Consider the following 12195-nt stretch of genomic DNA (forward strand, 5'->3'; position numbering starts at 1 on the left):
TTCCAGCCCTTCAGGTGGTGGTGACTTCCTGCCATGGCCAATCTGCAGGTGGTTTCACCATTATGTTTTCCATAGCCTGTCTTGCCAATTCCTGGTATTAAATTCTCTCTTTTGGAAAGACCTAGATTGATTCTGTTTTCCTCACTGGAATATAACTGATAAACCTGGGTTAGGACCAGGTTCATTGGAGGGAGAGGGGAAAATAATTTCCTGACATTTGTAGTGTCCTATAGATACTAAAGTGGAGATGTCAAAGAGTGAGTCTACCTTGACATCTTCCTTCATGGGAAAGGCCATGTTATAATACTGAGCATTTCTACACAGACCTGTCTAGGAACATCAGGAAGACATATAAGGCCCAACAGGTCTTGAAATCAGAAAAACTTAGGTTCATTTCCTGTTTCATCACTGGTATTAGTGAGAGTTAAAGTATAGCAAAAAAAAAAAAATCCTCAAATGTCTGCAGCTTAACACCATAGAAATGCAATGCAGCTATCCTCCAGCGTCCCTCTCCCCTGCAAATAAATAAATAAATAAATAAATAAATATGCAGAGATGTCAAGAAGGTGGCTGGACATAGATCCAGAACTCAGGGGAGAGATGAAGAGGAACTCCTTTGCATGCTGGTGACTTTCAAAGTTAGGGAGAGATTATGTAATATATAGAGAGAACACAGAGAAAGAAGAGGAAGGATTCTGGATGGCCCTGGGGAATTTTTTCAAATGGAGGAAGAGGAATCTGAAAAAGGGAACTCAAAATGGTGAACCAGGGAGATAAGAAGAAAGTCAGCAAAGTGTGGAGTTGTTGAAAAGAAGAAGGGAGTATGACAGGAAAGAGAGGAGATGTCAAAAGTCTGCAGGTGGTCTAGTAACATGAGATGAAAACATCTGCTGGACATGTGGACATGGAGCTCACTGATGGCTGTGGCTGAGAGCAGCTGTATGGGAGGGCTGAGGGTTGGAGTGGGTTGAAAGAACACGAAAACAGCTCTTTTGCGAATGTTTGCTACAAAGAGAAGCAGTTTCTCAGCCTCTTTCTCATTATTGCCCCTTAAGGAGCCTCTTTAGACATTTTTCTCTAATTGCTTCTATCCCCTGAAATTTCAAACCACAGGTACACTGTGTATCTGTTTATGTCCTATATGTGTATTGTTACTGATACATAAAATGAGTACAATATATTTTCACTTCCTGAAAAATCAGTTTTACATGGTATCATCCCTGCTGAGAATACTCCATCTTAGCCTAATAATTTCTTAACATCTACAACGGGGCTCAAATTTTCTATTTATTTATTTTTTTGTGAAGGGCTAGTTAGTAAATATTTTAGAGACCATATGTGGTGTCTGGCCTCTGTCACCTATTCTTCTCTTTGTCTTTTTTTAAAAAAACAATTCTTTAAAAATAATAATAAGAAAACACAATTCCTAGCTTGCTGGCTGTATGAAAACCGACTGTGGGCCGGGTTTGGCTCACATTCCATAGTTTGCGACCTCCCTGATTTGTAACGATGAAATCAGCCAAATTTCAGAGTTAAAATAAACACGTTTTTGCAGGGTTTTTTTGCATGGCATTTAGAAATATATGATTTAGTTATAGATTTGAAAGCCTACACGGAGTTCACTCATTTATTAGCCAAATCATGATTGACAACTTCTTATGTGCGGAAGGTATGAGTAATTTTTATATTATGGCAAAACAACCAACTAAATAACTGAGTATTAAAATGAGTCAAGGGGCGACTGGGTGGCACAGTCAGTTAAGCGTCTGACTCTTGATTTCAGCTCCGATCATGATCTCAGGGTTGTGAGATGGAGCCCTGGGGTGGGCTATGCACTGGGCGGTGGAGTCTGCTTGGGATTCTCTCCCTCTCCAGGTGCTCCTCCTCTGCTTTCTTTCCTTCTTTCTTAAAAAAAAAAAAAAAAAAAAAAAAAAAAAAAAAAAAAAAGCCGAAACAGCCAGTGATGTGCTGAATACACCATGGGTTATAATTAGGGGAAGGCTGGAGTGCAAGAGGGACCAGCTTAGGTCTGGGATTAGAGACTTGTGTATGCATCTGCACTGACCTTGGTCTAGTTCCATGACCTCGAACAAGTCACTTAACCTTCTAAAGTCTCAGTGTCCTTAACTCACAATGCAGGTGTTAATAAGCCACTGGGAAGATTAACTATAGTAAGAGCACAAGGTGCCTGGTGTCTCATAGCAGCTCTGTAGTGTTAGTTTCCTTTTTCTCTCCTTTGCTCTTAATGTGACTGAAGAGGGTCTTATGAGCATTGTGAACTATGTCCAAAAATCAAATATATAGATCTGTTTCAGAGTTCGAAGACAATGGTGGCAAGCTGTTTCTATCGTGAGGATGCTGTTGGAATTAAGGAGGTGTATACAGAGCACCTGTAGGAAAAGAACCACCCTGACAGTCTGGTTTGGGACGTCTTGGGGCACCCGGGAATGTGCATTTCCCAAGCTTCCAGCTGACTCTGATGCAGGTGGTATCTGGGTGCTGCACTTTGAGGATTACTGCTTTATTATTAAACAGGAAAGCCTGGCTGAGGTTCCAATATCCCAGAAAAATGTAGTTTCCCACCAGTTTTCCTGAGACTCCAGCCATGAGAGGGGGAAAATTTTAGGGTCTGGGGCAGAGGGGGGTGGTATTTAACCTAAATGTCAGACTGGACTCTCTGCTGGGGTGAGCACTTTAAACAGGCTTCAAGAGAAACAAAGTCTAGCTTGATCCAGGCCCTGGTTGACATCCCAGGTGTTGCCTCAGGAGCTGGGGCCCGCAGACAGACGCAGTCCTAACACGTTCTGGGTTTTCTACTTGAAGATCCTGGACAGTGGAGGATTCTGGAAAAGGGGTCAAAGTCAGGAGGAGGAGGATGGCAAGAAATGGGGTTCCAGGGTCTGGATCACAGTCCAATTTTTTATGCTGGGAAAGGTGGTGTTGAGACAGCCAGTTTACCACTCATTAGTTGTGTGCTAACTTTACCAGCCTTCATTTTTCAAATCTGTGAAATGGGATTGTAAATTCCTCCTTCAGAGTGATGCCGTGAGGATGATATCAGGTCTTGAAAGCACCCGCTATGGCACCTAGCACATCATACATTCTCAAGGTACAGGGATGTTTACTACCATCATGGCAGGGTGGAGTTCTTCCCGCTAAACCCTAGAGAGCTGATCTGGAAATCAGACTTAGGCTAGTATGCCAATGGCTGGGGAAGGGTCAGCTCCCAGGCTGCGTAGGCAACCATGTTTTATGGCAGTGGAGTAGACCGTGAACATTGATGAGAGGAATGTGAACCAGCAGTGGCCCTCACTGTCCTGGACAGAAGAGACCCAGAGTCTGTGTGGCTGAGCCTGCCTCATCAGGGGACAGCAAAGCACATGTATAGAGCTGGACTTCAGGGTCCGGGCCAGCAGAGGTGGCCTGCCTTACCTGGGACTGGGATTTCCAGAACCATCCATCATTTGGGATTCACTCCCAGAGACTGCCCTTTTGGATTGCGGCCAGAGTTGGGAATGTGCATTTACTTTAAAGCAACTCTTCCCCTTGCCTATGACCTCACCTCCCCCTCCAGTTCCCCCCCTGAAAAACATTGTCCTGTGGGGTGGCAGACAGTTGTGTGGAGTGGCGTTCTCAGCTTTTTGTGTTTGTAACCCTCTGGTGGATTTGGGGCAGCACACGGTGAGGGTGCTAGAAGTCAGTCTGGCACCAGCAAGCCAGCCACCCCTCCAGCATAACCCCCAACTGTATACAATGTCTCATGCTGCCTTGGAGCATCCACCACCCCCTAGTCCCTGGTCTGCTCCTCAGAATCATGCTTCTGTTTAAGCTAAATGGTTACTGCTCTTACTATGTTCTTGAATACAGCTGGAGACACAGTCCTCACATTCTTCCTCTGAACACTGTCTGACTTTCTGCTGTGCCTTCTCCCTGTTCTCCTCAGCAAGCGGCGCTTCCTTATGTTGTCCTACCTGGCTCAGACAGGGCAGCGGGTGGACAGCAATGCATATCCCCTGTTGTGGGAGGAGTAGGTCTTTCACAGTGATCAGCAAGCAGTTGGGGGCACACTTGTGCAGCCGCTGTTTTCTGGGGTGTGGGGGTTGAGAGCCCTTGACCCAGACAGGTCGACGGAGAGACACGCAGAGCCCTAGAGTGGGAACTGAAGTGGACAGAGACAGATGAAGCACACTGCTGTGGAAGGGCAAAATATTTCCCCCAAAAGCCTTTTTTACAGAAGGCAAGCAATTTGCAAACCATTCCCAAGTCAAGCTGTGGCCTCCGTGTCTGGCTTCCCTGATCGCCTGTGGGGTGGGAGTATATCCACATATGCGGATGGACTCCACAGAGCCGCTGCTCAGCTGGATTGTTACAAGGATGCTGGATCTTTCCAGCTGGGGGGTCCAGCTTTAGCTGTTAAGGTATGAATTGATATGAGCCTTCAGAATTGACTTTGGCTTCTCCTCTGGGGTTCCAGATTATCCCTTGTGGTTCTCTCTTGTCTGTTGGCAAAACTGCAGTGTGTTCATGTTAATTGGAAGTGTCTGACTAACCCTGTTTCCTGATGTCATTATGAACGTTAGATGACAATTATTATTTGCAAGAATTTCAATCAAAAAAAAAAAACATACCCCTTATAAACAAATGTAAAGTTAACATTGGGTGGAAATGGCTTAATCTTAAAACCAAAGACATGAATGTCTGTCTGTAAGCTACTTTGCCATCTGCGTGGTTTTGGAGACATGAAGCAGTTAAACACACTGCCCCAAATGTGCTAACTTTTCACACACTGTTGAGTGAATCTCCGATGTTTAAAAGAGGTTGCATCCATTTTCCTTGGGAGTTTGCAGAAGGAAATAATGGCCGGTAGATTTTTCAGGACCCACAGGCCAGCTCTATTTAAAGTCAGCTCGAAGTTGCTGTCACCCAAGCAATGATCACTGGCCTGGTCTTTGAATGGACTATAGACCAGTTTTACGGTGGGCTTCGCAGAGTCACATGTGCATGAGGAGCAAACTAGACCTGCTTGGTACGGCCCCATTAGAAGTTGGAAAGGAGCAACTTGAACCTGTTGAAATTACTTGAAAACTTCTTACATTTCTGTCAACATACCTCTGTGGGAAAGGTTTATCTACTATGAGTCTATGAATGTTATTAAAACAAAACAGATAAATAATTGGATATACTTTATTCCTTGTAAATCGCATGGCCAATCCAATTTAGGGTACCAAATCCATTTGTTACATTAAAACCTTTAAATGGTGATGTACATGGTGTTTGTTCAAAAGGTGCTCTAGGTGCTTAATGTGGGGAATTGCTAACTCATAATTTTTGGTTTAGTTGTAAATGTGAGATGACAACGTTACAACTATAATAATGATTCTCTATGTTCATTGCTTCTAGGCATGCTTCCAATGAATTTGATACACAGATTTTTGTTCTTTCCCCTGTCTTATTGGTTCTGATTATATTTGTCAATGAATTGATATATTTATTGTTATGTAATTTTGTACCTGCTGAATCTAATCATAAAACATTTGGACTTATATTTGTACATAAGTGTCTGTTTTTTCAAAATTTCATTTTTCTAGTAATTCACTTTTATTGTATTTTATAAAACTGTAAGTCGGTGACGGACTGGAATTTAAAGAAAAAGGTTTTTTTTTTGTTTGTTTGTTTGTTTGTTTTCTACTACAAGAGAATCAATTCTGTAGGAGTAGTTCTCAAATGAGATCCATAGAACAAAAAATACATCCAAATCATTTTGGGGCTCTTGATGCAGATTCCCCAAAGCAGAATCTCCAGGAACAGCCTCAAGCATTTACACAAGCTACCTAGGGTATTCTGAGTCTTACTTGAATTTGATAAAGAGCTGACTATAACATGTCTGTGTATTATATGATAAGCATTGCACTAGGTAGTTCTGTATTTTAGGATTCTTGGAGAGCTGACATACAAAGGAAAGCAGAATTGTCTTAGAAGTACCACATCCATCCCTGACTGCTTTACTCAGAACTGATCTTCAGGTAATTTTCAAACTCTAGACAAGAATAGAATCCTAGGTGGTACCTAGGGAAACATTGTTCCAGACCATAGTCTTTCAGTTTTATTTTTGTGACTGTGGCCAATGTAAATGCCCAGTGTGATGGACTGTTGGCAGTTAATTGCCAAATATTAGAGAGAATGCTCATAGCCAATGCATTTATTAATATGATTGGCTATTTGCCTTGACAATCTCAACGACTGAATTGAGTCAAATTGTGGCCCTCTTGTAGTGTTTTTTGATAGTTCACTATTGAGGAATAGGGAAATATGTTTGAAACTGAATTTAATCATCCCTCCAACCCCTCCCCCCAAATCCTCTTCTCAATTTCCTTGTTTTATCATGAAAAAAACCTGTTCCTCCTTATTTGGATTATAGAAGTAGACTCCATACTCAGTAGTTGTCAGAATTTTATTTTAAGAAAGAATCTAAAAATATATCCCATGGCTCAATGGCCCATGGCTGTCTCCTAGTGGCAATCTTAAGACCATTACTTTCACTAACTTGTATCCCCCAAATGACTCTGATTCCACAACATGCTCTTGAGAATTACATATATTGCTTAAAATTTTGTGGGGAGATGGAGAAGAGGATTCTGAATTTGGAGTCAAAATTAGAAAAGGCTCTTCTAATTTAAGATTATAAAGTAATTTACCCATGTTTCCTTGAATTACATTTATGTCATATTAAAAATTATTTTTTTCAGTGTTCTAAAGTTCGTTGCTTATGTACCACACTCAGTGCTCTATGCAATACGTGCCCTTCATAATACTCATCATCTTACCCAATTCCCCACATCCCCCTACAAAATCCTCAGTTTGTTTCTCAGAGTCCACACGCTCTCTCATGGTTTGTCTCCCCCTCCGATTTCTCCCCACCCACTTCTCTCTGTCTCCCAATGTCTCCTGTGTTATTCCTCATGCTCCTCAAGTAAGTGATATTATTTAAAAAAATTTTGTCTTTAACATATTTGGACTTTACTTTTTTTTCTGAAATATAGCTCAATTTCTAGCCCCCACACCCCGCTGCCCCCAGAGGGTTACTTGGTTGTTTTCAAGCAGTGGTCCTTAGACATGGGCAACTTTGTCACACAGAGGCCATTTGGCCATGTCTGGAGACATTTTTGGTCATAACAGCTTGGGGGTGGGTATTATTAGCATCTACTGGATAGAGTCCAGAACGCCACTAAAAAGCATCCAATGCCCAGGATAGCCACCCAGGACAAGGAGTTTTCCAACCCAGTAGTGCCAAAGATGGGAAACTTTATTCTAAAATCATTTATCAAGTAATCCACATTCACCTTACTGATTTGAGATGCTACATTTATCATACATCAGATTCTTAAAACCATTTGGGTCTATTTTTATGCTTCCCATTATGTTTCTTTGGTTTTTCCATATATCCACGCATCACTAACACATAGTGGCTTTATTTTATACAGTAGCTTTGTAATATCTTTTTAGTATCTGGAAGATAGTCTCCTTTTGCTCATCAGTCTTCCAACTTATCCTGGAAACATTTTTCTCCTATGTTAAAACTAGAAAATCAGCCTATTGACTTCTAAAAGCACTCTTTGATATTTTTATGGAAACCTGTTAAATTAATAAATTAGCTTAGTGAGATTTGACGTTATGATGTTGAATCATCTTATTCAGGAACACAATATGATGCTTTTCCATTTTTTCAAATCTTCTTTTACTAGTTTTGAAAATTTCTGTCTTATAGTCCTTGAATATTGTTGTCTTGTTAAAACTATTACCAAGACTATTTAAAAAAAAATAACCAAGACTATTTTTTTGTCATAGATTTCTTGTTTAAATGGAGTTTCTTTTTTCATTTTATCGTCTCACTGTTGGCTGTTTATATAACTGAAAGCCATTGGTTTCAGCATTTTAAGTCTGCCCCTTGCTAACTTATGACATCTCTAATGACTTGATGCAGTTTTCAGTCAGTTTAGGGGAGAAGAATTTCCACGTGTGCAACCATATCATCTGTAAGCAAAATATCAATAAGTCTTTTCAATTTAATCCTGTAATATCTTTGTGTTTTCTGATTACATTAGGTAGTACCAGAGTATAATGTTCTAGTATTGAACAGTATTATTAACAGTATTATTGTGATAATAGTGGGTGGAGTCAGGGTGCCATTGAACATCCTTGTATTGTTCCCAACTTTAGTGAGAATGTCTCTGGTGTTTCTCTGTTAGCGTGAGGCTGCCATGTGGGCTGAGGAGAACACCTTTTATTCAGTCAAGTAACCTCCATCTATACATATGTATTGAATGTTTTTGTTATTTCTTTTTCATATCAAGAATGATTGTTGAATTTTTTCAAGTGTCATTTCATGGTCTATAGTGAGGATTACATGCTTTTTGTTTTTATTTATATACATATGATGGCTGATAGTAACAGACTTTCTAATACTGGACCATCTTTGACCAAATCTTCTTGGTCGTGATATATTGTTGTTAGTGTGTGTCACTGGCTTTTTTAAAATTTTTAATAAGGATTTTTGTATTCACACATATAAGTGGTTTAAGGTTTTCTATTTTGGGTAATCTTTGTTGGGGTTTGATATCAGTATGATAATCACATAGTTTTAAAAATGTCAACATTTTCTTTCTTTCTTTTTTTTCTATATTCTGAAGTAATACTTCCTTGTGAAAACCTCTGAACCTGAGGCTTTTTTGGAAGTTGGTAAGTTGATGGCTTTTTTTGGTATTTTCTATGGAAGTCAGTTTGTTTAGAGTTTCCATCATTCCTAGCATTAGTTTTGGTAACTTACGCTCTCCTAGGAAAATATACATTTCATTTGGTTTTTTATAATCTTGAGTAATACAGTCTAGTGTTAATATTTAAATGTTCTCTCTTTCTCTAGTTATTTATACTTAACCCTTTTTCTTTATTTTTTTGGTAAAAGCATTTTATAATAAATTTCTTAAAAAGCATTTTTGTACATTTTTTGGGGAAAAATAAAGATCCATTTTCTGTCTTCAGGAAGTAGAGTTCATACATCAGTGAGGCTTATCATGTTAGTTCTGTTAGTTAGGTCTTTTTTTGTCCCATTTGCCTTTGCCCAGAGTACTTCCAGGGGCGGTATGTCATTAGAAGGGGCCTAGCAGGGCCTTCAAAGCCTATGACCTAGAAGGTTCCCACTCTTGCCTGGGTCTAGGGTAGCACTACCATTATATAGAGATCAGAAGAGTTAGAATTAAAGAGACTGACAAAATGAAGTATAGGTGAGAAACAGCACTTTGGAACTGTTAACTACCACTGGTAACAAATTGTGTATAAATTGATAGAACACTGAGATATTGTTGCATAGCAGAAAGTCTACTAGAGGGATACACCCAGCAGAAGCATGCAAATACAGCTACTCAGAATTAATGCAAGGATTTCAGAACAGTCTTGGTTGTAAAAGCTCCAAACGACAAAGTCAACCGTCCATTGACACTAGAATGGATAAATAAATTATGGTACATTCATTCATTCAGGGGAATACTATGTAAAAATGAAAATGATCTACATGCAATGATATGGATCAGTCTCACAAACAATGCTGAGCCAAGGAAACCAGACCTAAAAGCATATGAGAGGTACAATTCCATTTATATAAATTCAAACACAAGCAAAGTGATGCATGGGGACAGAAATCATTATATTGGTTGCTTTTGAGGAGGAAGGAAGAATTCCTTTTCTGTTTTTTAAGATTTTATTTATTTATTTGAGAGAGAGAGAGAGCATGAATGAGTGGAGGGGTGGGGAGGGGCAAAGGGAAAGAGAAAAGCAGACTCTCTGCTAAGCAGAGAGCCCAACATGGGGATGGGATCATGACCTGAGCCAAAAGTAGATGCTTAAACAACTAAGCCACCCAGGCACCCCAGGAGGGATTTCTTACGGGTTGCAGATGAAGGTGGCTTCTGGCTGGGAACGTTGTATTTCTGAAATCTGGGTGGTGGACAGATAGTTTTCTTTTCTTTTTTCTTTTTCCTTTTTTTTTTTTTTTTTTTTAAGATGGGCCATCAACCTGCATGTGTATTATTCTGAACTTCTCTCTCCAAAGGTTACAGTTCAATTAAAGATTTATTTATTTATTTATTTGACAGAGAGAGAGATCACAAGTAGGCAGAGAGGCAAGGAGAGAGAGAGAGAGAGAGAGAGAGAGAGGAGGAAGCAGGCTCCCTGCCAAGCAGAAAGCCCAATGGGGGACTCAATTACAGAACCCTGAGATCATGACCTGAGCTGAAGGCAGATGCTTAACCCACTGAGCCACCCAGGCGCCCCTACAGTTCAATTAAAAAGATTACTTAAAAACATCATAGGTTTCCATATATGTCAGGTTTTCCCTGACCTGAGTTATCAGCCATCTTTGACAACTCTCCTGACTCTTAACCTTCTGTGTTTCCTTGCTCAGAGAACTGAGGAAGGGTGGGGTGGGGTGGGCGGCATCTGTGTCCATACTCTGCAGTAGCTCACCCACAGTCACAAATAAATAACTGCCTCTGCTTTCCTCCTAGTGGACTTGGGAGGACCATGTTATGTAGACCAAGAGGGCCAGGCCAGGACTGGGTGGCATCCTTGAAAAATGCATGGACCCACATAACAAGTACAAGCCTCTGTCCCAGGAGTGGATCCAGTGGATAAAGTTCAGGTTGCAGTGGGCAGCTGAGTCAGGTTCAGGAAGTGGGAGATGAAAGTAGCAAGATAGGAGCCTGCAGATCCTGCCTGGAGCTGGGGGTAAGTACAGAGGTCAAGCACGAGGTTGAAGGGGGTCATGCAGTGCTGCCTCCTTGGAGCTGTGTGGGTTACTTGGTGAGGAGAAGCTGGAGAGAGGGGGCAGAGGATAAGAACCTGATCTAATGATACCTTCTGTATTTTAATCCTGCAAAGGTCTTAAAATGCTATTTGTTCCAAATTCAGGCTTCAAAATGGATAAAAACAAGCATGCATGCCTCACGGCACACACAGTAGCCACTGAATGGAACACCTGGTTGTTAGCATCTTCTCTAGGGAGGGAAAACAAAGCTTTTCTGGCAAGGTGCTCATACCACTGCTACCATGGTGCAGTGAGAGCTTAAAATAACCCAAGGGACTATTGGGGGTGGAGGGGGCTTGTACTGAAGTTTGTTCGTCTTTGAATTAATGTTAAGGCCACAATAAAACACAAGGAGAGAATGTTTTGCAAAACCCAGGAAGTTATAAAATATTTTTATTCCAGAACAGTTCAGTCGGTGCTAAAATGTTAATTAAATCAGCAGATGGTTAGCTACTCCTCTTTGCAAGTTCAATGATATAATTCCAGAATTAAAAAGACTGACAAATTTCATATACATTTATCTATTCCATTTTGCCACTTAGAGATACGAGACATGTCTTTCGAGTCAATTTTATAAACATTGACTCGCTCTCACCAACCCTCCCCACCGCCCCCAAGTATGCTTGGCAATGGAATAGCTTTGGGGTCCAGAGGATTGGGATGACTTCATACAGTTTCTTTTGTTTTCTTTTGGATCATGAACTCAGCTTTTCAGATTGATGGATGAGGTGTTTTTCAGCCATGTCACAAATGGAAGAAGTGAAAACAGAAAACATGTCCAGAGTCACGCAGGTGGGCACTCTCAGAGCTAGAACTGGAACTGGGGTGTTCTTGTTGTAGCCACGGAGGCAGGCTTAGTCACTGGATGGGAGTCAGACGTGTTTGCTCAACTGCGTTCCAGTCACTGAAAATCATTTAAGAGTTACTAGGTAAGTCAGGTATGGATAGAACACGCGAACAGGAGCCAGAGTGTCTCATTTATTGGTGTTTAGACTTAATCTGGAGATAGAAGAAAGCAATAGAAGTCCTTATCTCTGACAGAGGCAGGGCAGGGCAGGCCAGCAAATTATGATATAGAAACAACAAGGGGCACTGGATTCATCCCCTTCTCTTTTTAAATTTATTCTTAACAAATGTGATTTATGAATCCCAGTTTTTTTTTTTTTTTCGGTCCCATTATAAAACGCAGCTATCAACCTTGCGCCCTGACACCATAATTTTGTTCTAAGCCAGTCTCTCTATTCTTATGCATTTCCTGGCCACATTTGTGCACCCACTTGTCAGTTCCATAAATCATCATAGATAAGCGAATCCTTCTCTTAACCTCTTGGAAAGATAAC

This window comes from Mustela lutreola, chromosome 2 (genome assembly GCF_030435805.1).
Source record: "Mustela lutreola isolate mMusLut2 chromosome 2, mMusLut2.pri, whole genome shotgun sequence".
Classification (NCBI taxonomy): Eukaryota; Metazoa; Chordata; class Mammalia; order Carnivora; family Mustelidae; genus Mustela; species Mustela lutreola.